General features: G+C 29.4%; 1 protein-coding gene across 2 annotated transcripts in view; it reads right to left on the minus strand.

Annotated features, from left to right (window-relative positions):
* The window catches only part of LOC107164144 (uncharacterized), a 139,174-nt gene extending 113,576 nt beyond the window's left edge, over positions 1 to 25,598 (minus strand). For both annotated transcript variants that reach the window (XM_015511849.2, XM_015511846.2), the window contains exons 1-2: positions 25,061 to 25,598; positions 9,180 to 9,242 (exon numbers count right to left, since the gene is read on the minus strand). The gene's annotated coding sequence lies outside the window, so the exon portion shown is untranslated. The remainder of the gene's footprint in view (positions 1 to 9,179; positions 9,243 to 25,060) is intronic.
* Between the last annotated feature and the right edge of the window lie 2,105 nt (positions 25,599 to 27,703).

Consider the following 27,703-nt stretch of genomic DNA (forward strand, 5'->3'; position numbering starts at 1 on the left):
TACCTATAATTAAAAATAAATAATTGAGATTGACTATCACTATACGTAAAATAAATATTACAGTAACAACGTATTTACATGCTAAACGGAAGGATGAGAAGGCAACCCACGCATGTCCTTTCAGTATTAATCCACAACTAACTCCATTTCAAAATGCAGCTTAGTCATAATAGTTTAATCGTTCGCCTTTCAAAAATCTATACTGGAAGGTTCAATCCGGCGCTGCACATAAATTATGCACTGCATATAGAGCAGTAGCGTACAAAGAAAATGTTCAAAATTTTGGTCCAAAGTTTTTTGTATAAGTTTAAGAGAGCAGGGAAGAACGATAAAGGGGAATATTGTAGGGGTGACCCGGTGACCGGAGTATGCTGTATGCATCACCATATTCTGTTAGTCAACCACATTAGTATAGAATCAGTGGTTTTCACCTTAAGAATTTTAAATTCTATCATTCAATGGGGAAGTCCAGATCCCCCTTGAATCACCCCTGGCATAGAATCCTAAAGCAAACTATTTAAATACAACTTGTTAAGGGCCAGTTGTACCGTCTACGGTTAAACTTTGATTACGCTTAATCAGCTGATAACAGATATTTAACCGTGCAAATTCGGCCGATTAAACTCCGGTTAACTTTAATCAGAGACAGTACAACTGGCCCTAAATGTTAGTAGAAAAATTGCCAAATTCGTGTATTCATGATAATTCTAATTTATAATAAACGAATAAAAATAAATAAACGTATATATGTATATCGCAGTATACATATAATATATATTATAATATAGAGGTACATCAATTCGACGACACAGTAATGGCGGCTTTCATTGAAATACGTTATTATATTGTTATTATTATAATGTATCACAAAGATTCGGCGGGCGAGAGCGTTTGGTAGATGGGCAAGGTGGGAGAAGTATATGCTACAGCGAGAAAAACTACGAAATCATCTTTTTCATCGTATACAAACGAGACAATAGCAATAATAATTTATGTTTACTCGCGATGCATAAAAGAATAAAATGTATAATTTAACGACCGTATATTTTTATTATTTTTTTTTCTCTCGATATAACGGCCAACGTATCGAGCAGAACCAAGAATTTCATAGCTCGTTGCTACTATTACTATAATGTATATACCTCGCGGATCCGTGTGCGCGTTTCGGAATTCGTAGTAATCGACATGACGTGAGATCGATAAAAAAGAATAATAAAATATAATAAATATTGTAACAAACTACAAAACGTAGTTATTTACTCACATTACTAAATCATGGTGAAAACCTTAATTTTGTGCAGGATGAGTTGTCTTAAGTAGAATATGATACAATAATATATTAGATTACGTGTCGAAGCGATTTTTTTGTTCCAAAGTTTATAATATATATTATTACTCTTCGTAATATGCATAAGCTGGATTCCATTGTTTTATAACATATAATTTATAACTTTATAAGTAACCAAATCGGACTTGGAAGTTATTGTACTAAAATACTTTTATGATTGATTGTAAATATTGCTGATAAAAAATGTATTAATCCCAGAAGAAACTTTTTATGGTCATTCTGTATAAAAAATGAGAAACGAAAAAATTAACAATTAATGAACCGGACAGTAATGACGGTATAACAGTATCTATTTTTAGTCAAACTAATGTCGTAGAAGATAATATAACCGCCCGTGGTATGGATGGTTCATTGCACCTGGGTACATAAGGTCGATAAGAGGGTTTATACCTACGTAGATATAAATTTGTATTATATAGCCTAATAATATTCTTACCAACTTGAATTTAGTCATAAATTATATTAAAGAATAGATGAGCCATTATTGATTAATGATATTATTATAGAACAAACATGAACATGTTTTGAGGTTAATAGATCTAATATTATAAAGTAATATAGAGGCATATCGAATATAATTTATATTTCATGATTAAAACCTCAGCTAGAATGAGATAAAGCATTGATATAAACAACTTTCTCTCTTTACAATTTATTCTAGCACACTTTTCCCTCTATTTTGTTAGCAATCTAATATTATTATCGTTTATATATTATGTAGATATGTAGACGAAGAGGCCGAAAAGGTCCTAAAATTGCTGTAACACTGGCTGCCGGCGGAGTGCTTTCATCAAAAGTCAGACGATCAAAATAAAATATAGTTACGCATATTACATTAAACATCAGCAACTCAATGTTTTTGTTTCTGTTTAATACACTTATTCAACCAAGACGCATTGAAATGTATTATAAATTTTAAATAACATTAATTTGTTCGATTTTTAAAAATGTCATACAAATTTTATGACACAATATCTAATTATTCAAAATATATAAACTGCTAGGTATGTAAACTGCAGGGTTAAAATGTTTTAAATTGGAACGTTTCAAACAGTATAATATGATAAGTGATTGTTTATGATAGACGATAGTGTATGTATTATAAGTATTATAATAAGTAGCTATATTAAAATATTATTTCAAAATAAGATTAAAATTTTGTATATGATTCAAGAACTGAAAAAAAATATTACTTTGAAGTTATAATAATAGTCATCGTTTTAAATTGTATACAACATTATTATAACTTGATATTTGTGTTATCAATATTATCGCTATATAAAGTTCTACCAGCAACAGAGTTGAACGTAATAAATTGTATCTGGGGTACCTATTTATAATAATAACACAATATTGTTTATTTATGTATTCAATTCGGTATAATGGTGTGGTATTGTTATGGTGTGCTGGGTGCGTGGTATTTACTATTTTTGTCGATTATTTTAAAGGTAAAATAGTCTCAATATCACAATAGCTATATTAGTATAGGTTAGTAAGTGAAAAACCAAAGCATTATAAAATTATAATTGAACTCCATCGGCGAACGGTCGGGAAACATTTGATATTTTTTCGTATGTATGGGTGTTAGTCTAGCCAAAAACTATTCAATTTTTTAACTTTGAATGCATCTATGATGAGCTATAAACCATTTGAATGTTATGTCTTATGCGCCTCGTATGGGATAGTCTCTATAATGTTTCATAATATATTGTGTATTTGAGAGTAACCGTATTAGTTTCCCAAAAACACATGTTTTCGCCAAAGATTATCGATAACGCGTAATATACATTATACACGCCCCAACAGGCAACAGTCATCCAAACCACAGCTATTATAACTGTGTTATGGTTGACTTATGGTTTATCTCGACATTGTAGTTATCTCTACAACGTCAGAATTTTAGTACTTGTATTTATATTAGATAACAGATGAAATATCAATGCCATTAATTATCGTAAATTAAATTAACGTTAATACTTAATTTATGTAGTAAACGTGAAAATAATTTTCTTTGTTACTCCGTAAACCTATCTAAAAGTATGTTTGCACTAAAATAAAAATATCGCTGTAATAATAATTGAAATTGATAATCGATAAATAAAACGAGGTTATTTACTTATTTTTATAAAATATCAGATACTTAATTATTTTATAAAACAACAGATAATCAACATTAATTCTAATATAAATAACATATGATGTATTGATGTATATATATATATATATATATATATATATATATATATATATATATATATATCGGAATGTATAATACACATGAATGGGATGATGTACAGAAAGAGAGTCCTAGAGATAATATTATCGAATTAATCATGGTTTTGAATTTTGATAATTTGTATAACATAATGTTAATATAATACATGACGTTCTAATTATACATACCCATAAGACGAAATTATATTCAATGGTATTGACGTCGAAGAAAGGTTAAAGTTCAAAGAGACATTGTCAATTTGCGTATAGGAGAAGGAACGGCGAAATGATAGATAGGAATAAAGCCACAAACGGGCACACATTTCGCCATCGCATATCATCGCAGTAATGTGAGGAATATGATGTGGGGGTATGGTACTACAGTACCAACAACGGTCCTAATTATTGGAAATCGTGGGCAGAGTGCAGATAAGGTATATGGCGACGTGGCGTGTTAGAAATTTAGAACTATGTATATAGGTATCATCTTCATTGAGTACTAAACTGTATTTTTCTCCGATTATCTCAATAATTACAAAAATGCATACATGCATTTTTTTTTTAAACAAATATTGTACTTGCTCAATGATATTTTTTAATACATTGCAGCAGTGGATCTTTTACTTTAAACAGTTAAACGATTTAATATATTGTAAATTACCTATCTCCTGAATTGTTGTATGAGCATCATTAGTAGTTTTCATGAACCACGCCTTTCCCTGTACCTACCTATATTATACTTATTGATACATTAAACATAGAATATGGCATAATATGCCGTTTTAGACAATAAACACCATGTCTGCTGTCTGGTATCACATAATATGCAAACTAGGTCAATAACAAAGTATTCTGTTAGTGACCTCCAAATCTATATATCAACCGACTGTTCGATTAATTGTAAGTCAATATAAGTTCTACAAAATAATAATCAAAACAATTGAGCGTTCTACACGCAAAAACGATATAATATAATACGCGTGCTTTTAATCTTAACTCTACGTGTACGATTTCGTTGATATTGTAACTCGGAAATAATATACGAACGTACTACGTATACACGATGATAAAAAACATCAAGGTTAATATTATCCGAATTACTGTTTTCAACTTTTCAACCGAGTGTCAGATGCTGCTAAGCTTAAAGTTACCAAACATAATATATTAAAATTTATTTTTATTTTTACACATTTTAATAATAAAAATAATGATAAATCAATCGAGATGATCGCATAACACCACGTCAATGCGTTGCTATGAAAGCGATACCAGCGGTAATCATAACAGTGCGTGTATGCTGCCATCGTTAATTCCACTGTTGAGCAATGATTTTGCATTGACAATGACCCAAATTCTTTCGTTTTAGTCGAAGTCGAATAGAGGCGGACGTCGTCATCGTGTGCAGTTCAATTTAGATGGCCAGTACCTACACCCACTACACGTAGCGCATACGAGATAAATAATATTATGTACATTGTAATGTAGTACTGAAAACACACGAATATAACAAAAAACGTAATAAAATATGTGAATATTGTAAATAAAAATTATTATTATACGCTTTCACCGACCACACAATGCGCGTACAGATAGCGCTCAAGGCGACGGTATCGATCGCTGCCGTCGCCACTGCACATTGACTGTTCGATTATACCGAGCCACAAACACGCGCACATTCCGGGAAAGGCTGTTGCACCGGTGCACCAACGTCCGTAACTCATTGAGGTGAAAAAAAATCGAAAAATTATAATAATACACTAATATTATAATATTACACTTAATGTTTCTAACGACTAACCAGAGATTCTCAGTACCTATGCGCGTTGATGCTACTTGAACTCGAATTTCCGCAATTTTTAAAAACTAAATACATTTTAATCAAAAATTAACAGGCATACATCATAGAATATAACAACGCTGAACAATATAATTACATAATAAATTATATATTGTTATATATGTGTTGATTAGTCATCCAACGGGAATATTACACGAACCGTTATGTGTATACATCCGGTCAGGGGCTAAATGGCATATCGGAAAGTCGGCCGTCTTAAAAAAAAATACAAATGGCTCGAATTCTGAATTTCTGACACGTTACAAGAACGGTAGGGGGTTTACTTAGGGACATTTGATACAAGGAAACGATTTGATTATAAACGACAATATCATAAATCATAATATTATTATCACAAGATAAAACTGATTTCCTAGTTACAACTTCAGTCTGTAGTCTGACTACCATTTAGGTCGGGTTAGGAAGTTATGCGTTTATTTATTAATTTTGGTATGTAGTATGTACTACATGTCTAGATATTATACTTAAAGATGTGTAGTTGTTTTTAGTAAGGTTTGGCTAAACGTATAAGTGTGATCGCATTGAAAAGGATTTTCGTTATACGGACTGCACACGTACCTTCTAGATAATTGTATGATATTTTAGCATAGAAAGGAATCTCAGCTAAGTAGTGATTTTTAGAGCTATTCAGACATAGAATTGATAATTCTATATTGTTTTGTTAATTAATAAATTAAAGTAATAATATGCATTGCCAATAGCGACAAAGACACCAGTGAATCACTAAGTTGCCTACATAGGTATTTAGAAATGGTGTAACTACGTCGTAATTCAAGTTAAGTGTCAAGATACATCATTAAAAGTTTAAGATGAAGAACGGAGTAGAGAAAATCGGAGAAAGCGAAAAAAAAACTTTTAAAGGAAAATAACTGTCATTACTCATCAATAAACGTTTCCAAAACGAATAAAACCTCCTTCGCATCACATGACTGCTCGAGCATTATTTCAAATTTTAACTTCAACGACCACTAACCAGTTATTCAACGTTTATAAACTATTTAATGAGAATCAATATTCAATATTATTTATAGAGAAGATAAGACTTTTGGAGTTGGCTAACACCTTATGGTAACTCTTTATTTAATGTTTTTGTTCGATGTTATTAGTACAAGAAATAACTCATTTGTACTTTGCATACTCTCCTCATATAATCTATTAAACTACAATAGGCATATCGTATACAAAAACTATGTTAACGATAAAATTAATAAACTGTCAAAACGCGTGTGCTACATAATTAATAATACTCGTATTTATCATTATTCGCATCATACTTGTATTTATAATTATTCTAAGTACTTAGCTAGTTGGAATTTGGATTGAACATATTAAAATTAAAGGTTATTCGAATGAAATCTGATATGGAATTGCAATTGAGTTTAAATTATGTTTTGTAATAATATTTTATTATGATTAAAATCTTAAGCCGTTAGCGGTATATTTTCAATGATATATATGCAATTATTGTTTATTGTTATGATATTAGGTTATTTATTAACAATATACGGTAGGCGGAAGCAGATGAGCGATCTTGAACTTTTCTATTCGCTCATCCTATTGCCAACGTGCAATTAAAAATATATTAAGTACTTATTTCTGATGTCATTATATAGAGACGAGGTAAGCATATACATATTATGCATAAATTAATTAATCGACTGCCGTTTATATAATATCACTGCCCCGTAATATTCGTAAGCATACATCACACGAGACCTGTTCTCAATTTTCGCCACCACCGTCCATATATAAATTATAATTTTTAAAATAATAATATAATGTGTATGCAAGGAAAAAGGGTCGATATTAAATACGATGTTTTTGCGCTACAACCGTTTATGACATGATGAGAATGCAATTCGTATAGTGCGTGTTTTTTTTCGTTACCGTACACTCGTTCCTCTATATATTGGACCAAAATAAATAAAAGTGCATTGGGCGTAGTTGCCAAAAAAAAAAAAAAATAATAACAATAGTAATAAATATTATACATTAACAATGATGTACACGCGTGTGTGTGCATCCGTCCGACGTGAACACACCGCACCGACAGAGAGAGGTCAACGGCTATGATAGTTATCCAACTATGACAATTTAAATACGAAATGCAAAAATGTAATGATAGTGCAGTATAATAAGTAATAAATACGAACTTTTATTCTTTGGTTAGAAATGAATAAGATTTTATCAAATCCTATATTTGTTTTCATATAGGCATTTTTAAGGGAAACTTGAGAGATTAGCCACCACGACTACAGTGCCCTCCAAAAATGTAAAAATATTTTGATCTAAGAAATTTATTTCAAAAAAATATTAAAACATCAACCTTTCCGGTTTTATTCAAACTTTAACTTGACTATGGTAAGTATAGTAGGTACTAGGTATACCACATTCCTCAGCGTAACGCGACAGATCATTTCCGATTATGAAACAGATTAGGAAACAAGTATACAAATAGGTGTAGGGTGATTAAATACATTTTAGAGGCGCTAAGTCCCACAAATGTGCACATTTAAAATGTATAGTGAGACTACAACTGTAGCACACTCCCGATATGTTTGATTACCCTATACGCTTATATATTTGTTTTCTTACAAATAGTTTCGAGGCAGACAATGTAAGTACACGCGTGAAAAACTCATTAAATCCAACGAAACTTAATTGGCATACATGGAGTACGGCAGTTATTATATAAATGCTATTAAACTTTAAAAAACGTGACCTAAATTTGTTACCGTAAAAAAATAAATTGGTTATTTTATTTAAATTGTCGGATTATGAGAAAAACATAAGTTAAACATTGTATTACAGTCATTACACGCCATACACAGTATTATTATACACGGAATGTAACGATAACACAATTAAATGTGCCCTAAGTATGGGGGCAGATTAAGAGGTTTGTTAAAAAATGTATATAGAACATTTCCTAGCATATCCTAACAAAGTTGCATTCGTGGACCAAACAACGCATACCTATTATATAAGTATACCTAAGTCAAGTGTGTACTTTATAAACGTATCACCCGTTTAATTTAGTTTGGTAATGTTTAAACTATATACAAATAACGAGCCACAGTGTAACTTATTACTTGTAGTAGCTAATATTTTTCTCATTAAGTTTAATTTCAAGTTATAATTATCAAATAATCTCTAAAAAACCTATTTACTTCATATAAATTTACATATTTGTTATTTTTGATATTATGTATATAGATTTTAAAGCCAATTAAGGATTTAGAAGCTGTGTTACACGTGTACCGTTTACATTAAAGTAAATAATAATAGGATGATGTATATAGAGCTAAAACAGCATTAAATACAAGAACACATATTATATATAAATATATTTATCATAACATATTATGTATGATATTAAAAAAATGTAGCAAATAATATTTTTTTTATAATTGTTTGTGAAGTATATAAACTACACAATACACATATTACAATAATAATAGTAACTGGTAATAATATTATAAAAATTAACATTGAAGAACTTATTTATAGGTACAATGCAAGAAGAATAAAAGTGTTTTATTAATAACTATTAAAACGTAATACACATTTTGAATTTGTTTATTTTACATACTATATAGAAGTAATTATCAATTATTCAATTCTTTGCTAAAAGTTGTAACCCATGGTACAATGTTATTTACACAACGATTAGACCAAACTACAAAATATTATACTAAATGTTGCACTAATCTCTTATACCTACGCTGTTATCAAAATTTAATTCTAGTTAGTACGTACCACGTTGTTGATGTAGATAAATTGCTCGAAAATTCACTTGTTGTAAATTTACGAAGGTCAATCCTGAAAAACAAAAATGAAAATGTTATCATCCAGATTTTAAGCCATCCAATCAACGTATTAGAACGCGTGTGGTTTTGTTTATCAACAATTTATAGTAAAGTCAATTTGATTGGGTTATTAAACATTATAACTTTAACATGATAATAATATTCTAAGCGGTATATATTATTATTAAACTTGTCAAACTTGAATATTTTACTAATTATTTATTACACACATAATAGTATAACACCCATGAGAAATAACGTTCAAAAAATTTTTATTTTATACACCTTACCTAAATTTGTCGAATGACAATATTATAAGTTATGTTTTCTTTCTATTAAAGCCTTTAGTGATATATATGATGCGTAAAGTTATATTATTCTTTACGAGAATAAAATGTCAAAATAGGTTAATTCTAAACTGAATTGCGATGACGATCACAAATTAGTGTCGTTGCTCGGGGATGAAAAAACGAATACTTTACTTCCGCAAAGTTTAGATAATAATATAAATGGAGGCAGTAGAAGAACACGGACATTTTTTTTTTTTGGGGGGGGGGAGGGGGGGAGGAATAAAAATAAATGAGGTGAAAAAATAACATTTTAGCCGTAGTAAAAACAACACGTAACGTAAGTATTAAGTACGGTGTTTCGATAGAATATGGTATGTACGTCATAATATTCAAAAATGTTGTATGAAAACGCTCACACGCGTTTATATGCAACGACGACATATAAAGGAAGTGGTATATTGGTAGGCGGATAGCAGCGATGTGGTGACTATATGGTACGGTAATAATGGCCGTCGTATATGTGTGTGCGTTTTTGCGCGCGCGCTCTAGAAGGCGATTTTATAATAATGATAAAATAATATGGGTATTAGGTAATAATATTATATTAAGAGTAAAAAGTTTTCATTTAAACATAAGTACTAGTCGTTGTTGTTTTTTTAAATTCTGAACGAAGTGATGAATGTATTGATTTTACAATGATGTGTGTTTTTTTTTTGTGTCTGTGTACAGCATAACTAGTCGAAATAATGCTTCAATTTCAAACTTTGAGGGTGGTTTCTGATGTAAAAGTGAATATCCTTGGTGCATTATAGAGGTCAAAAGTAAACATTTTCCAACAGTTTTCAAAAAAATCGAGAAAAACGAAAAAAAATGACAGAAAAACGGGAATTTTTACGCAAAACCAGTTTTCGACTAAATCGATTTTTTTATATGGGTGTAATTCAAAAACTAATCACTGTAAATACTTGAAATTTTCACCAAATGTTTATGTTAGTGTTATATATATATATATATATAATCTTTCGAAAACGCGAAAATTTGCAAGTAATTTTGAAGTTGAAAAATCATAAAAAAATTTGTGTTTATAACTAAGGATTTTAAAATACAACACTAAGTTTTCCATAAGTTTTCCTTCAAATAGCTATAGAGAAAACTCGATGCGTCATTATAGGAAAAATTTTAAGTGCGTTTGAAATTTAAATTTTTTTGAAATCAGGTATATGTATATCTATGATAATATAATGTATTATGAATTATGATAACTACATGTAATGTTTTTGGAAAAATTGATTAACCATGCCTTATGCAAAATGCGTCCTAATTGAAAAATAAAATATTTGTTTCAAAATAGAATATAATATGACAATATTTAAATATAATATAATATTATCCTAGACTGACAAATCATCTCCGATCAGAATCGTTTTTCGTATACAATGATACCTATCATTGCATTCAAATCTAACCTACCCTAGTCAGAGGTCCACCCCACCACCTAATGTATATACAGCAGAGCGATACCCACTTTCCCGCTTTTTTTTTCCTTTATTATACATCGAATCATTATTAATAATTGTTTTTCTTATAGCTTTCCTTCAAATACGCAAACAAACATTAAAACAATTATTATTATTACTATTATAACTTTTAGTTCGCATTGACAATCCCAGTCGTTGGAACAGTGCGAATAACAATAATCGAGTACGTCCGGCGAAATCGCACTATGGCCAGAAAAACTGGTAATGCCGAGTGGAGTGTGATAAAAACAAGAAGTTGTCAACCATAATATTTCGCAAACGTAAGTTTCAGAAAACGAAATGAAATAGTTACGTGGCAAGTAGTAAGAGTACCTATAAGTGACACAAACAATGCTATAATAATATAATATGTACAATGTACATTGTACATCTGTAATTTTAAAATATATGTATACTAGCCACTAGGTATTGTAATGATATGGCTCACATATCATAATTGTATGTTGTTAAACTATTCAATCAGATAAATAACGGTCAAGTTGTCGCACGGAAATAACAAATAATTCGCAGCTGCGAGTCAGGCAAGGCATTAATATAATATTTGATATTGATTGTGATAATTTAACTATAAGCATATTTTGAATGCAATTGTATTGTACGGTATGTTTGATTTAAATTCTCGATTCACGACCTCGAGAACCCTCCAACGATCTGGAGGAAGGTAAAAGCGCAATTTTAATATATACTTCTGGTATTATTTTCCAGCATTTAAGTGTAGGGAACGACAACTTATAACCCATAACATTAACTCACCCAATCATTATAATTTTAATATAAATAATAGCAGGAGCCTTATTTTTACTTATTTATAATTATATTGATTTATTCTTTTTTTGTTTTAATTTAATTTTCTATTTTTACGTTATTATTGAATGTACAAGTCGACTGTTAAATATATTTTTCACTCGTGTTCCGAATCAAAGTATACCGTAGGTGCCATACTTCATTTACGAATACGCTGCTCAATTTCTGTTAGCATATATAATACTATACGTTATAGTTGTTTAGAAAAATTTATAATTGACGGACTTTGTTTTATTTTGTTTTTAGTACAGTCGTTTTAATTAAATTTAATATACGTTCATAATGAAAACTTTGGTAATTATAATAAAAACTTTATGGCTTCATCGTAGTTAAACGTAACAATTTCAAAGTTAATGAAAAAAAAAACGTGGAGAAAAACTATGTTGTTTTTTCTATTTATTGTTTAGTTTCATCTGTACGTTAAACGTTCATATTGTACAGTGGCGTATACTATTGTAGTGTAAACATCACTATATGTATAATACAGTGCAATTTTATTATAGTATATATTTTAATATATTTTTCTGACAAAGAATAACAAATTATAGAACTTGAAATTATTAATGAAAACGGCCATTAAATATTGTATTCATTCGGACTTTGTCAAAAGTTTCATAAAGTCACAAATAAATAATTATACTCGTAGACAGGTTATGATTTTTAATGTGATCGGTATATATTGGCGTATGAAAAGAATTCTTTATGCTAAGCAGTCAATTGTGATGATATAAATAAGCATTTCACAAAGAAACATTAAAGATGTTTCAATATTAATTACAAAAAAAAAAATGATTTTTTTTAAGCAGATTTATAATTTATATAATTACTACTTAACTCACAATAGTACAATATATTTCTTTTGACACAAAATACCCATGACACGAGATGAGATTTAAGTTCACACACCTAGGTGTTGAAAAATGCTTAAAATAAGTTATATAAAAACATTTGTTTATTATAAATAGGTTATATTATATAATATATTTAAATTGTGTTTATTAGGAACCAAATGAAAATTTAATTTTAAATTTAATATAATAATAATTAATAACAAATTAAGAATAAGAATTTATATAATATATAATAGAGTATTCCAATTTAAAAGTATACTATTAATATAGTAACATAGTGTCCACTTAAATCACATTTCTATATCCTATAATATTCAATTATTCCAAGTAACTAATAGGTATTTACCAAGCTTATAATACATAAGTAATATTACGCATAATGAGAAATTTATCTATACTTAAAAATAATGCTCTAAATTTTTATATGAATTTTTAATTTTTTTAACAAGTAGGTATAATTATAATATTACAATGATTTATATTTATTATAGAATTGAACATTCAAAATATAACACAAACTCAATGCAGATTTCTCTACGTTATAAAGGCCTACAAAAAAGGTTAGCTAGTATTCATTGATTCATTTATAAACCCATTCCAAAAAAATAATAATCAATCAATAAGTAGTAAAAATGTATTCCTGGTTTTCAAAAAAATGTATTTAACGTACGCACCTACATACTATTTACATATTTCTTTAAAAATCATTGTATCGAATAATATAGAATATTCAAAAAATGTCTTAATTTATAAAACAATTTATCTATTTTATGATAACCGATGATAGGTGTACAACTACAATATACATTCTTAATTAATTTAAGTATATTAAAATAATAAACTAAAATCGAGAAAAAATAAAAGAATTTAATCGTGATTTCACTAACATGAATAATAATTTTTTTTTTTAAATTTTAAATAACATTTCTTTCAAAATTCTTAGATAAAAAGTTAAAGTACAAAAGTGGTATGCATAAATATATATTTTAATTCAAGAAGACAAACTTAACAATATTCACAGATTCAGCTAAACATTTTTCCATTTCAAGGTTTTTTTTTATCAAGGTTCGCATAATGCATGAGTGAAAATCATTTTTCAGGAATTGAATATTATTGTTCGAAATCGGGTTGTGAAACAAATTTATAGTACGAACCGGCCTTAAGAGTTTTTCCGCCGTTGCCAGCCGAAGAGAAAATCGCAACGAAGTAATATAGCACGTCGAGTCGATCAGCAATTAAAAATGTTTCACAATACTCACTGTTACTAACTGATGATGCGTAACGGATATTCGAAGTCTAGCTTTCTATTATCAACTATCAAGGAAGGATTTTTATTTTAAAGAACAGATAAAAATATTACACTGCCGAGTGTTAACTATTTAACGGTTTTTCAGATTTCTGTACGTTAGATATGCGCTGTATACTCTCGTGAACTGCAAGCAGCATGTCGCGATAACAGAATATTTTTATCGACGACACATCATATATGGCAAAAGAACCAAGAGTGGTAAAAAAGCGTAGGTCTAGATGAGCGATAAACGGTGTATTCTGCTGCACACACTACCAGCGTGTAATATTGTAAAAGAGCAAGAAAATATTTTATTCGTAAGACAAAGTATAAATAACCCTCAAAATAACACATGTTATAATAATATCAACTATAGCAGCAAAATATATGACGATGTCGTATATTCTTGATTCTACCACGCCCGAACAGCTAATCTTCTGTTTTTCAAATACAATTTTCAGTCATGATAAGGCTAACAGTGAGGTTACCACCAGTTTTCACGATAAGTATAATTATTGCCAAACATCAAACACATTAGCATTATCAAATTGATTTGCGAGTTATTTCTGATTACATTTTAATTTATATTGTCTATATATTTAATTTTACTGTACATTTTAACACGATAAATTGCCGATAATAATAATATTGCTATTATTGATAACAAAAAGAATGTGTTTTACACTATACGTCTATATCTTGTAGTTTTGTAAATATATTATTAAGGTTAAAATTAAAAATGTTGCCTAAATAATACGTGAATAGTGTACAATGTACATGTAACGGAATGTGCCTGAATGTGTCTTTACATTAAATCCATTTGGATGATTTGACTAGGGTGGAATAATTTCAGATTTTATAAACCATTGTGTAGCGTATTCGGAAACAATTAACTTATTTCATAGGTGTAGTCGTATGTACTCACTACTCAGACTTCAAAGTACAGTACTCTAATAAATGTAACATAAATATAATATGTTTGTCGTATACAAACTAAAAATTAAGTCATTTATTGATACTTCATTCAGTAATTTACCAAAAATAAAATAATATAAATCTAATAAATCAAACAACATTTTCATTTTTATTTATACTCGTAAATAATCGCAATCTATAATTAAAAGGCAAAATGTACTAAAAAAAACAATAGTGAATATATATATATATATATATATATATATATATATATAATATAGATAGATGCATTTTAAAAATCTAGAATTTGAAATAAATTTTTTATTTTTTTTAAAGAACTTTCAGTATAAAACTATTATAGTTCAACAATTACAGATTGATACAATGAAAATAATTATAGCTTAACAATAAGATAAGTGAATGATTTAAAAATATAACAATAAAAACAACATATACTGTTGATACAAATAATAATAATAAACCTTGAAATAGTTATACAACCTGCAAATAGTATTAATAATAAATATTAAACACCAGTAGTGTCTAAATACTAAATAGTACCGATATCAATTTAGTTTGGTTTAAAAATATTAAGTTTACCAAGAAAAAAACGTCATGTTTACCGCAGCACATGTAAATAATTATATAAATAACGAGAACAAAAGCATATTTTTTTTACGTATATTATCATTCATTGTTTATGAATGTGTTTTTTTATGAAAAGAAAACGGTATTAATGAAATCCTTTAAACAAATTTTTTGATGATTCTCAATAAATATTTTTTGAATACTTTATACTCTTTTACTGAATCGCAATACGTTGAGTTTTTATTTGATCGATTATCAAACTGCAGAAAATTTGATTAATTTGCACAGCTCATACCATACGTACCGCGTACACAATTTCTAATCAATTTAGTATTATTATTATTAATTGTTATTAGGTATCTTTATTTATTTATTTTTTTTTCATTTATTCAAATTAATTGTTTCAATACACTTAGTATTATTACAATGTAGCTTAAATTAGCATAATGTATAATATATTTATATCTTTATTTTAGTTGCTTCATACAATTGAATAAAATAAATTTTAACAATAAACATTATATTAAATTATTAAAAGTATATCACGACCCAATTTTGAGGTTCACTCGACCAAAAGTAGGTCACAACCCACCGGTCGAAGACTACCTACTGCTGTTGTAGTATAAGTAAATATACTAAAATGTTTGGCTTTTTGAGTTGACGTTTCGTTCGTAATGTTTAAACATATTATTGGTAGATCGAGGTGTAATAGTAAACGTCAAGCCTGAAGAGTAGGGATAGGAATAGAGTGATTCCCGCCGGGCTCGGAAAATTGGGAATATTCATTTATGTTTAAATTAAAAAAACAATTAAAAATAAGAATTATATGAACACAGCGGATAAAATTAACTCCTAGTTAGCTGACAAAATTAATGATAAGTGGTCAAAAATAGTGAGGCCCACAAGGTATTACCCACGATCCTGGTAACAGCTGATGTTAGGAAAGGAAACATTGATGGCGATCTAAGTATTCATATTTGTACATTAAATTAACTCATTTTGGTTCAATTAACAATTTTGCATTTGATTGGTTTTACATTTATTTATATTATTACAACAATAACATAAATTCTATTTTTAGTATTATTAGGAAAAAAAAATGTTAATAATCAATAACTATTATCTTACGTATATAATTCTAAATACCTAATTTGTATTGATATCAATATTAAGCGGGTCAATGTCAACCCCAGCAGGCGGTAGGCGGAAAAAATGGCCACGGAAAAAAAAACCCAAAAAAAAAACCCAAACTGAAAAATACACCCCGGAAAAAAAACCCACGGGAAATAATAGTTCAAGAAAATAAAAGTGCAATCATTGTAAATTGTAATATTTTATAAAATATGGTTGATTATTATATATATATATATATATATATATATATATAGGCGGTAAAGATATATTTATATATATTATTCAATAACTCAATATACAGCGACGACAAATTAATGAAGTTATTAGAATTTATAATTAGAAATATAATTCTTCAGACCTACATCGGTGGCGGAGAGATATTCGTATACGATTTATGCACTTAAATTTATTATCGATTAATTATTGTTTTTTGCTAAGCACTGCATCGTTTATTCGTTTATATGATGTTGCAGTTGGCGTCGCGTGCAAACGCCGCCGAAACGGATGTTTTACAATGCAGTCGCGGCGGAGTCTTTATGTAGGCCACAGTCGCCCACAGACTATAATATGCGATGCCGCCCGGCCGCGTCGCGCGTCCTTGAACATAAGTCGAGAAATAATCATCGTCTACGCGTCATATCGACTGTACAGTCTACATATATTACATAGGTACTATATAATAATATAAACATAGTAGGTAGGTACATACTTCACCATTTACCACTCATCAACTCGTTCATAGTTTTCAACGCATCGAAATTTGTACAAAAATATTGGGATACTGGCATCACCGACGAGATTTCACGGCCAGTGACCAGTGGTCGATCTTATTAAGCTTAAAATTAAACGACGAGGTAATAATATAAATTGTGATTATATAGGAACCTAAAATGATAGGTAATCGTATTTGGAATATCATTATACCTTATACCAGGGGTGGGCAACTGGCAGCCCGGGAGCCTTTTTTATCTGGCCCGCGCTACATTTTCAAATTGCATTAGGTATAGGTATACAATTTTAAACTTTATCGTCTATACTCTATAATCTATAATGTCTAGTATAGTGTATACTCTATCTTATCGATATAATAATTGTTATCTGGTATTGAACATTGTTAAATGTATAAATGTCACAATATAGTTATAGTAGGTATATACACACGTATGGATACGTATAGATTTTAACCATAGCTGTTTGTACCGATCTATTTAATTATATCAGTTTCTTCGTATCGTTCGTGTCGTGCTGTCGTTGAATTTAATGTTTTCGTTTTTTGTAGTGCCTAATAATGTCCGCAAAAAAGCGTAAAATTGATGATGAAAATAGAACTTTTAATACCTCATGGGAGAATGACTTTTTATTTATTATTAACAAACAAGGTTAGGTTACAAAATAAATGCTATTTAAAATGTATATTTTGAATGACCTTTTTTTTTTTTGCTTTCTATGCTCTGGCCCGCTATATTTTAAATTTCTAAAAATTGGCCCTATAGTAATTGTTAGTTGCCCATCCCTGCCTTATACCATATATTATTTGTTACTAGCGTAATTCAAAAGATACGCGTATAAGGTGTCAATGAATAGTTGGTATTTAAATTGCTTCAAATTCTATGTCAACATTATATATTACTAGGGCTCGGAAGTTCTAGAAGCTTTTAAAGGTAAAATATGCACGAAAAAATTGCAAAATATGCATTAAAAATGTTAAATATGCAAAAATATTATTCTGAATTCCAAAAATATACGCACTTCACCTACTAACAATACGACGTCTAAAACGAAACTGTCACTGTCAAAGTCAAACATCAATCGTGTACAATCAACAGTAACGATAAACGAAGAAACCATCATTATATTTATGATAACTTATCGACGATAAGATTGTACTACAAATAAGTATTTCGGCATACTAGCGTGATAGACTAAATGCGTATCACATCAGTAGATCACTGTTATTAACTCCGTAATTGATTATGACGATGACAATAAATACCTTCGTTGGTCATTTTGAGTTTTATATATATTCAATATTAGTTGAAATAAACAGGTTAAGAAAGAAAAAAATCAATTATTTTTAGAAAAATATGAAATATGTATAATATGGGTATAAAATTAATGAAATATGCACTTTTTAGCTAAAATTGGCAAAATATGCAAAATATGCATTTTCAATTTTCAATTTTTTAACTCGCAATTGTATATTCCAAATTTCTAGCTAGGTCTGCTATAAATTGAGATCATGCAGAACAATATGCAATTCCTACAATTTCCGAGCCCTATATATTACAATATGAACCTACTTATAAGTTATGGTTATAAAATAATGTTAGTGTCTAGATGTATTGGGCTAGTGTTTAACATAAACCTTACTAGTTATCACACATAATAATTGTTAGTTTGGAGACTAATACCTATTGGACATTGTTACAAAACGTAAAACAAAAGCTAAAGCCTGAAAAACAAACCCAGTTTCACATGGACTAGTATCATAGGTACACGTGAGTTTCCCTATTTTGAGTGACACGTATGAAACCAAATAAACCAATGTAAACTAAAACGCACACATACAATATACGCCTATATAAAACGGGCATTGTATTTAAAATATTGTTTTTTCCTTGTTTGACTGTTGAATGTGCATTATGCGGTTATTAATACGGTTTAAAATAATGAGTTCAAGCAAAATGTTTGTATTTTAACAGACTTGCGTTAAAAATACATTAACGATTTGTTTACCACAAAAAGTAATGAATCACTAATGATAAAATCCATTCTGCAACATAGCATTATATTCACGGATCCATTGCAATTCTCTATTCCCAATGCCGACCAGGCCCGACCTGAAAATCTCGTTGGGGCACAATATATTGTATAGTCTGTAGCATAATATTTTTATTTTTTATACATAAAACGTTTCAATCACTATTCGATTAGGTATTTCGAATATATTTTTAATTGATCTTGAAAAAACATCGGTGGAAAAGGTCATTAATAATTATTTTATTTTATAGTAAATAGTTACAATATTAAATGTAATTTAGCTAATGTTTATGAAGGAATAATAAAAAAATAAAAAATATGAAATATTGTATGATATTAGATTGGTATATTTTGTTTTTAAATGACAAATATAAGATTTTGTTGCATAAGTTAGTGATTTTTAGAAATTGTATGATTGTCCAGTTGTTCATAGGATTCGGTCCAAGAGACGTGTCGAAAAGGTGTCAAATCTTCGGATATGTTTAAGTTTAGTCTTTTCAGTTTGGTATTGCCAGCACTCAGTTTGATCGAAAGGATAATTCAGCCATTTAATTCTAAGTGCTTTTTCGCAAATTTGTTCACTCTGTTTTCCACGATTATTCGAAAATATTCCCATAGTATTAATACACTATTATAGTATTATGATCAATGATAAAATTGCGATTTGGAATCATTTGAAAAAAGTTCGGGCATTATAACATTTTTATATTATTATATTTTTTTGTGGAAGCGAAATGTATCGCGGAACACCCGCGTATATATGTATACACATGTACCGTCTGTATTTCGCAGTGCGAGAGAAAGACAATGGACGTGTCGCACTAAAGGACGAGACGATTGGAGAGGAAAGAAGAATATAATAATATAATATCTCCGCCGGCACCGAACCAACGCCACCGCCACGCCGACGTAACTGTCATGTGTTTGGGTAGGGTAAAAGGAGAAGGGAACGAAAAAAACGACTCGACGATGGTGAACGATCAAGTTTCCATGTCGGATGCGGCGGCGTTCTCTCTTATCCGTAACGTCGCTGAATTTAACGAAAGGAAAAACTAAAATATATTATTATTACTATAATACGAGTACGCTCCCCCGTCTTAATGTATCAGTAAGAGTGGTAAGACCGAAACATATATTTTTATTATCATTATTACTATTATTTTGTAAGTATTGAAAGTCGAAAGTAATGCATTTTACATTAACAACTAAAATGTTCACGATTGAACTTGTACACAAAAAGCAGAGTTTACACGAAGTTTAATGGGGAACAGTCGGATTTGTAAACACGATAAACGGTTTTACGGACAAATAACTATCGTCTGCCTGCAAGACAAGAAATATAACGAAATCGCGATTTAAATAAAAAATTTTCACTTGTTCTATTCTTAATACTCATAGAATGACCTGAACGAGTGCTTTTTGAAATATGAATTTATAAGATTCGAGTAAACGAATATAGAATAAACATTCTTTATTTCGCTTTGTATGATTTTATTATGAATTTGACATTTACTTTAATGTGCAAGTTCAATAAGAATAATAAAATAAGTTATTTTTACTAGTGTTGTCATACTTAATCAATGGTAATGCTGAAAACTTATTTTGTTTAAGCTTGTAATTATTATTCTATTATTACGTGTATAGATAATTTTAATATTTTTATAATACTTTATTTTCCACATTCATAATATTGTAATAAAATATTATAATAATATTATACGTGAATTCGAATTGTAAAATAATGACTTGTAGTAGTAATGAAGTTTGTGTAAACTATAAACCGACTAGGTACCGAAGTTTGAAATTTTACCAACTGTCACCTTCAAATTACAATAGGTATCCCTTCGAACTGTTAGATATTATATAATATAACGTCAGTAGATATACCTTCGACTACTTAATTTTTTGCAATTCACATAAACGAAAACAACAACTGATTTTATTTAGATTATATAATAATTTAAAATGATTAAAAATTACGACAAAGAATTAAGAAAAAAAAAATTACTTGTATTGCATTATTGCTGTATATTCTTTATAGCCACGTTTATGAAACATGGTGAGGATAATATAATAATTGTATATGTGATGACGAAGAGAACGATGCACACAAAGAGGGTGGCGGCCATTGACCCGTATATACGAATGAGAGAAAATAGTTTTTTAACGATTCTCCATTCCCGCGTTAGTTTTCTTTTACTAAATTAGATACGCGTAGGTACGTATATTTTCCTAAAGCAAAAAATTGTTTTACACTATTATTCTTTTTTTTTTCACAAATTTGAAACACCCTATATTGGAGAAGACTGAGATTCATTAATACGTGTATGTACACAATGTACCTACAAAACCATGTATCGCATATACTATACTACACTAGTAATATGTACTTGAGAAATTACAGAAATAGATAAACTAACTATGAAAAATAAATTATGATCATACTAGATTATACCTCACCCTTTTAATAATTATATTATGTTTTATCAGTGAACCTATCAATAATTATAGGCTATACTCAGTATAGTCACAAAAGTATTGAATAAACCTCTACAAAATTACTGCTTTTCAAAGGCCATCAAATTACCGTCAATAGCGACAGCCATGCCATCCCAAGAAGTCCTAATGTTGATGACACTGGCACAACCCTCTCATCGAAAAAGAAACTAAGATAAACCACATTATGTTTATGTATGCCCTCGGGAGTATTATGTTGTAAACGCATTTTATCAATAAACTGAACATTGGACAATGTCACAACTGTCTCTCGTTAAACTCGATAAAGATATAAATTATTAAAAAGTATATTTATGTCATAAATAAATACATTGGTTAGCCGCTTGCATACAAGGTAATAAATGTGTGTATAAAATGAAAGGATTGAATATCATACAAAATTGATCAAAAAAAAAATACGCAAGTATTTAGTACATACTTTTAAATTATTTACAAATAATGTTTTTTTTTAAATATTGAAAAATGCTTTGTTTACAATTTATACAATGCTTATCAATTATTAAGCAACTGCCATAACAATTTAATCAGAGATACAAATTACTTATGGTTGTGAATGGGTGGGGGGATTATTCATTAGGTATTTACCTACAAAAAATATAGGTAAATACCCAATTTTAAATAATTATTATTGTGAAAATAATTACCAAATTTTTAATTAACATAAACATGTAATTATTTTAGACATAATAATAACATAATTATTTAAACGAAATAATACAATTTAATAGAATAATATATATATTTATCAACATATAATATTTAATTTCTAAGCTAAGTAGGACGTAGGTACTTATAACGACTTGAATATTGATTTATAGTTAAGTTAAAAAAAATCTGAGAAGTTTACCTTTGATTTTGGTACCAAATCAAACTTTAGAAATGAATTAGGGTACCTATACTAACAATATTATAGAGATTGAATTTTATATACATGTCACATGATCATGAATTTCCCAGTGAAGAGTACCAATAGTTAGTATTTTACCCAATAATTAATCGAAGTTTAGTTTGATTATTTGTTAGCGTATAATTATTACGATTTATATAGTAGCTACGTAAGAATTAATGAGTTATTATATGACGCCGGCGCGAGTCCGAGAAAAAATCCGGGCAACAGGTGTGTATTGAATTAACTTATTTACAGTATCTATACATACAATTATATTTATTATACAATTAAATTCCAATTTTTAGGTCGTGAAACGCAAAAATTTAAATATTATCTAAAGAATTAGGTGGATATAGGTGCTTCAAATTTCAAACATTAAAATAATCACTAAGTTATTTGGTTTGTTGTACATCAAATTTAAATTCAAATGTTTCATGACTCATGAGTGTGGCAGAAGTTTTCACAAATGTTGTGTTCATACAATGATATAATTTTTATAATAAATCAATCAATATATATATATTATATCACAACTTCATATTTACCGACATTTAAACGTAATCCGTAATCGTCCATCAAAAAAAAAGTATATAGGACATAGGTACATTGTTGATTGTACTCGTATTATGTACCTATATATTAAATTAATCTTTTTCATATTTAATTATTTTCTAACTGTAAGTCAAAGAAAACAAAGACCAAATAAAAGTTAAAAGTTAAAATTTAAAAATTAATAACCTAATATTAGTTTATTCAATATTGTTCTAAGTAAGAAAACTAAGAACTTACTATAATTTGATGAATTGTATAATAATTTTGTCAGTATAACAAGAACAACGATTATGGACAACTTAGAAAAATGTCAAATACATAAAATTTACTAATATTAGTAAATTAAATGTAACATACATTGTATAACTTATCCAAATTGTTAGGTATAATACATAATAATAATAGATGACCTCAAAAAGTTATTATAAATTTAAAACCGAAACTACAAAATAAAATAAAAGTAGGTATTATATATTATTATTTATTGAACTAATATATGATTTGGTATTTCATGCCACAGATGTTTTGTCAATTTGATTACTTTTTTGGTTTTATTGGTAACCTATTAACAAAACATATTATGACAGAAATGTATCGAAAAAAGCAATATCGTGAAATAGTGTTGAATAAAAAAAATGTTTATACATAATACGTTTCTATTATAACAAATTTAAATAATATAAATATAAATTTATAACACCATGGCTTTTTCCACCAACAATAATATTATTTAATCACTTGTATTAACAGCGGAAGTAACAAAAGTTTATAATTAGGTACCTACTATTCAATGGATTAAGGTAAGATATGCACAAATCGAACGGGCCAAGGAAATCTGAACGGGATCGAAATTGTTTATGCTACCACCTCGGCTACCACACACCACAGTACCACGTCATAATACCATTTTCGTAAGAAACACACAAGATAATAAAAGTCAGTCGAAATCTGAGAGTATGTTTGACACTTGATTACTATGAGAAAATTTCATCTCTGACCGTTTTTGACCAAATATATTATAGTTATGATTGCAATAAGTTCCGTATATTGTTATCGATACATCAATAATTGATACACACGAAAAACCTATTTTTGATTATTTGAATAGGACCTAATAGATTTTCCTGGGGTTGATTTATGATAAAATAACAACAGCTCGACAACAGGTATAGAAAGGAATAATCTAACAAAAAATCGAATCTCGAACTATACACGACGTAAGCACCGCAGAAAACGGTAAAAGTAACACTAGTTTCTCGTCAAACGAAAACGGTGACGAATTTATAATGCAAGCGCCTACACGACAACGGCAGATAATGTAATTTTTTTTTTTTGGTAGATATGGTCTATTTGTTCGGAAGGCAGCGCGAAAACAAAAACGACAAAAAAAAACGCTGCTGCATAAAAACTTGGTAGATAAAAACTCCCGCGTGGCAATACTCAATAGTATTGAATTGTTTTCAGCAATACCTCGGATATAATTCTTGACTACCTACATGAACAAGTAACAACAATGACGGAATTTATTATAAAATAACAAAATTTAAATAACGAAGCAAAGTAGGCGATACGTATGGGTATAACTTTTACCTACATGCATCAATAACAAAATACGATGTAATGACGAAATCATAAAATAAAAAAATCATAATAACCAAGTGAATAGATAGGTAATAATTATAATGTTAATATGGTTGTCACTTACCGTCGAGTCTGCAGTCATCAGCTGGACGAAGATGAATTTTCGAATATGAGAATTCGCAAATGCTGACGGTGGGACCTCGGCCGGATTTCACAGGTACCGACACTTTCGAAAAAAAGAGCGATTAATATTATACCTTGGTCGCGGTCGAAAGGAAAACCACGAGCGCGACGCAACCGAGATTATTTCGCATACAAACACACGGAGGCGCGCACGGACAAGATAACAGCGACGTGCAAATACGGAGCGCGTGACAATTTAATATTTGAAAATCAAAAATTTTCCGACGGTTAAACGATCGACACCGAGTGGGACGACGGTCCACGCACGACCGCGAGCGTAAATTTTTTTAACGAAACAAATGCGACGAAAAAAACCTAAAACACCGACCCGTGTGGCGTTTCACCGATTCACTATCGGTGTGACGGGCGTCGGATTTTCGCGGACGACAGTGTGTGGTGCGCGCGCACGCGTGTATGTGTGTGTGTGTGTACGTGGCACGCGAACGACGACGTCGGTCCGCACAGTGCGATTCACTCCACTCGAGTCACTCGACTGACGGCAGTGATCAGTGATCGGGCTCACCATGGTCGGTCGGCGGGGCGGTGTGTGATGGGTCAACGGGTGCGGTGGCGGGGCGGAAGCGTCGACGGGCGCGGCGGTCGCGGTGGTGTGGTCGACGTACGAAAAGAAAGCGAACAACAATGAAACGATTGCGGAAGCCGCCGATAGTCGGTGTGCGCGTCGCTTACGCGGTACGCACACATGGGCGCCGCGATCAACTTGCTAGCGTTATTATTATACATTTACACGTCTTGTGCTGTATGGTTAATGGAATAATGGTCACACTTGATATGATATTGTAATATTATGTTGTTACCATTTTTTTATTGTTATCCTTATGATAATACTGCTTAAAATGTACAATGCGTGTGAGCGAGTGCGAGGCACATTTTTTAAACATGTAATTAAACATGTTTTTAAATCTCAGTAACACGCAGTCGTGAAGATTCTGTAACGAAAATTAAATGTTTGAACGCTTGAACTTTTTTTCGGTGTGGTAACTTTTAAGCGATCACTAAAAAATCTATTTATTTATTTACCAAAATAATTAGGAGTAAATTAAAACTTAAAAACATATCTATGTTTTGTAGTAACATCCCAATAAAAAGTGAAATATTCTATGTCTGAATATCTAGTACAGTCTAAATATGAATTTCAAGCCTATACAATATTTTATTTTTTTATTTCAGCATGAACTACTTATCAGCAAACTTTTATTAAATTTTCCAACCTCAGGTATGAAATTTGAATATTCAAAATATGTTAAGCAAAATAATTTTAAATTTTCAAATCTATGTAAGATCTTATATTATACTTTCAAGTTATTTTGCCGAGGATAAATCAATCAGCAATAAATTTTTATCAGCTCTTTCAAAAATTTTAACCTAATATGTATGTATTGCTTATTAAAATAAGTCATCAACAATTGTATCGAGTATCGAGAAATAATATTTAGTTTAAGTAATATAGTGGATTGTGATTAATTCATCAAAAATGCTCTAATTTTTTTCTTTAGTATCTTTTCAGGTAGTGTAAACGTGTAAAGGTTTTCACTTTCTGAAAATTAAATCTAGTTTGTACTTTGGGGACATAATATATCATCATATTATATACATTATTCTAGTGATCACTACTTTAACGAAAGTAATTTCCGGCTTCCTGGGAGTATTGTAAATCGTTAATAGTACTTAATATGTAAATATATATTCATTAATCATTATAAATTGTTGTACCCCAGATTTACAATTACAGGGAGATTTCAAATCGGTTATCCACGAATTTCCCTCTTGACCGATCAGATTTGTGGGTGTTTTCTATCCAAGATTTTTGCTGTTACAGGAAGATTTCAAATCGGTTATCCAAGACTTTCCCGCTTACAGGTCCGCCCGGAAAAATTTTAACCAAAAAAAAAGAGATATCTTACTCAGTTTCACAACCAATAATAATAATAATTATTGATTAATTGACCACTAGTTAGCGCTTTTTGTTCTCATCAATTAATTTTTAATGATAAACAAGCTATCAATAATTGCATTTTAAAAGTCGATTATTTTTTTTTTATATTCAGTTACTGACAATTAGCTGTTTAAACAAGTTGTGTTTCGTAGTCTCCAATTTTATAGTAATTTCTATACATTTCTTCTTCAAGTTATTACTTATTAAAAAAAAAAAAATGAATTCAGTCTACATTATTCAAGGACAATAATATGTAAAATAATTAATTTGACTTTATAGAAAACTTATACATTTTTTTTTGTTTTAAAAATCATAACATATAAAATATCTTTATTTTAAAATATCCGAAGATGATATCCACGAATTTTGACTCGAATCAAAATCTAGCCATTTGACAAACATTTTATTCCCCACTTTTTTTATAATACATTCAACGAGGTAGGTGTCGTGATAATCGGTCAACTTAATTTCCTGTTCGTAAAATCCACCTAAGATTATATTGTCTGATCCATTTTTTAGTTGGTAAGTTACTGGAATTGTCTGTAAGACTTTTAAAACTTTAAATATTTCCGTTGTCCAATTGGGGGTATATCCTTTACTAAATACATGTTTATACTTATAGATATT

Source organism: Diuraphis noxia, unplaced genomic scaffold (assembly GCF_037042655.1).
Source record: "Diuraphis noxia isolate RWA-SAM2 unplaced genomic scaffold, SU_Dnox_SAM2 contig0003, whole genome shotgun sequence".
Taxonomy (NCBI): domain Eukaryota; kingdom Metazoa; phylum Arthropoda; class Insecta; order Hemiptera; family Aphididae; genus Diuraphis; species Diuraphis noxia.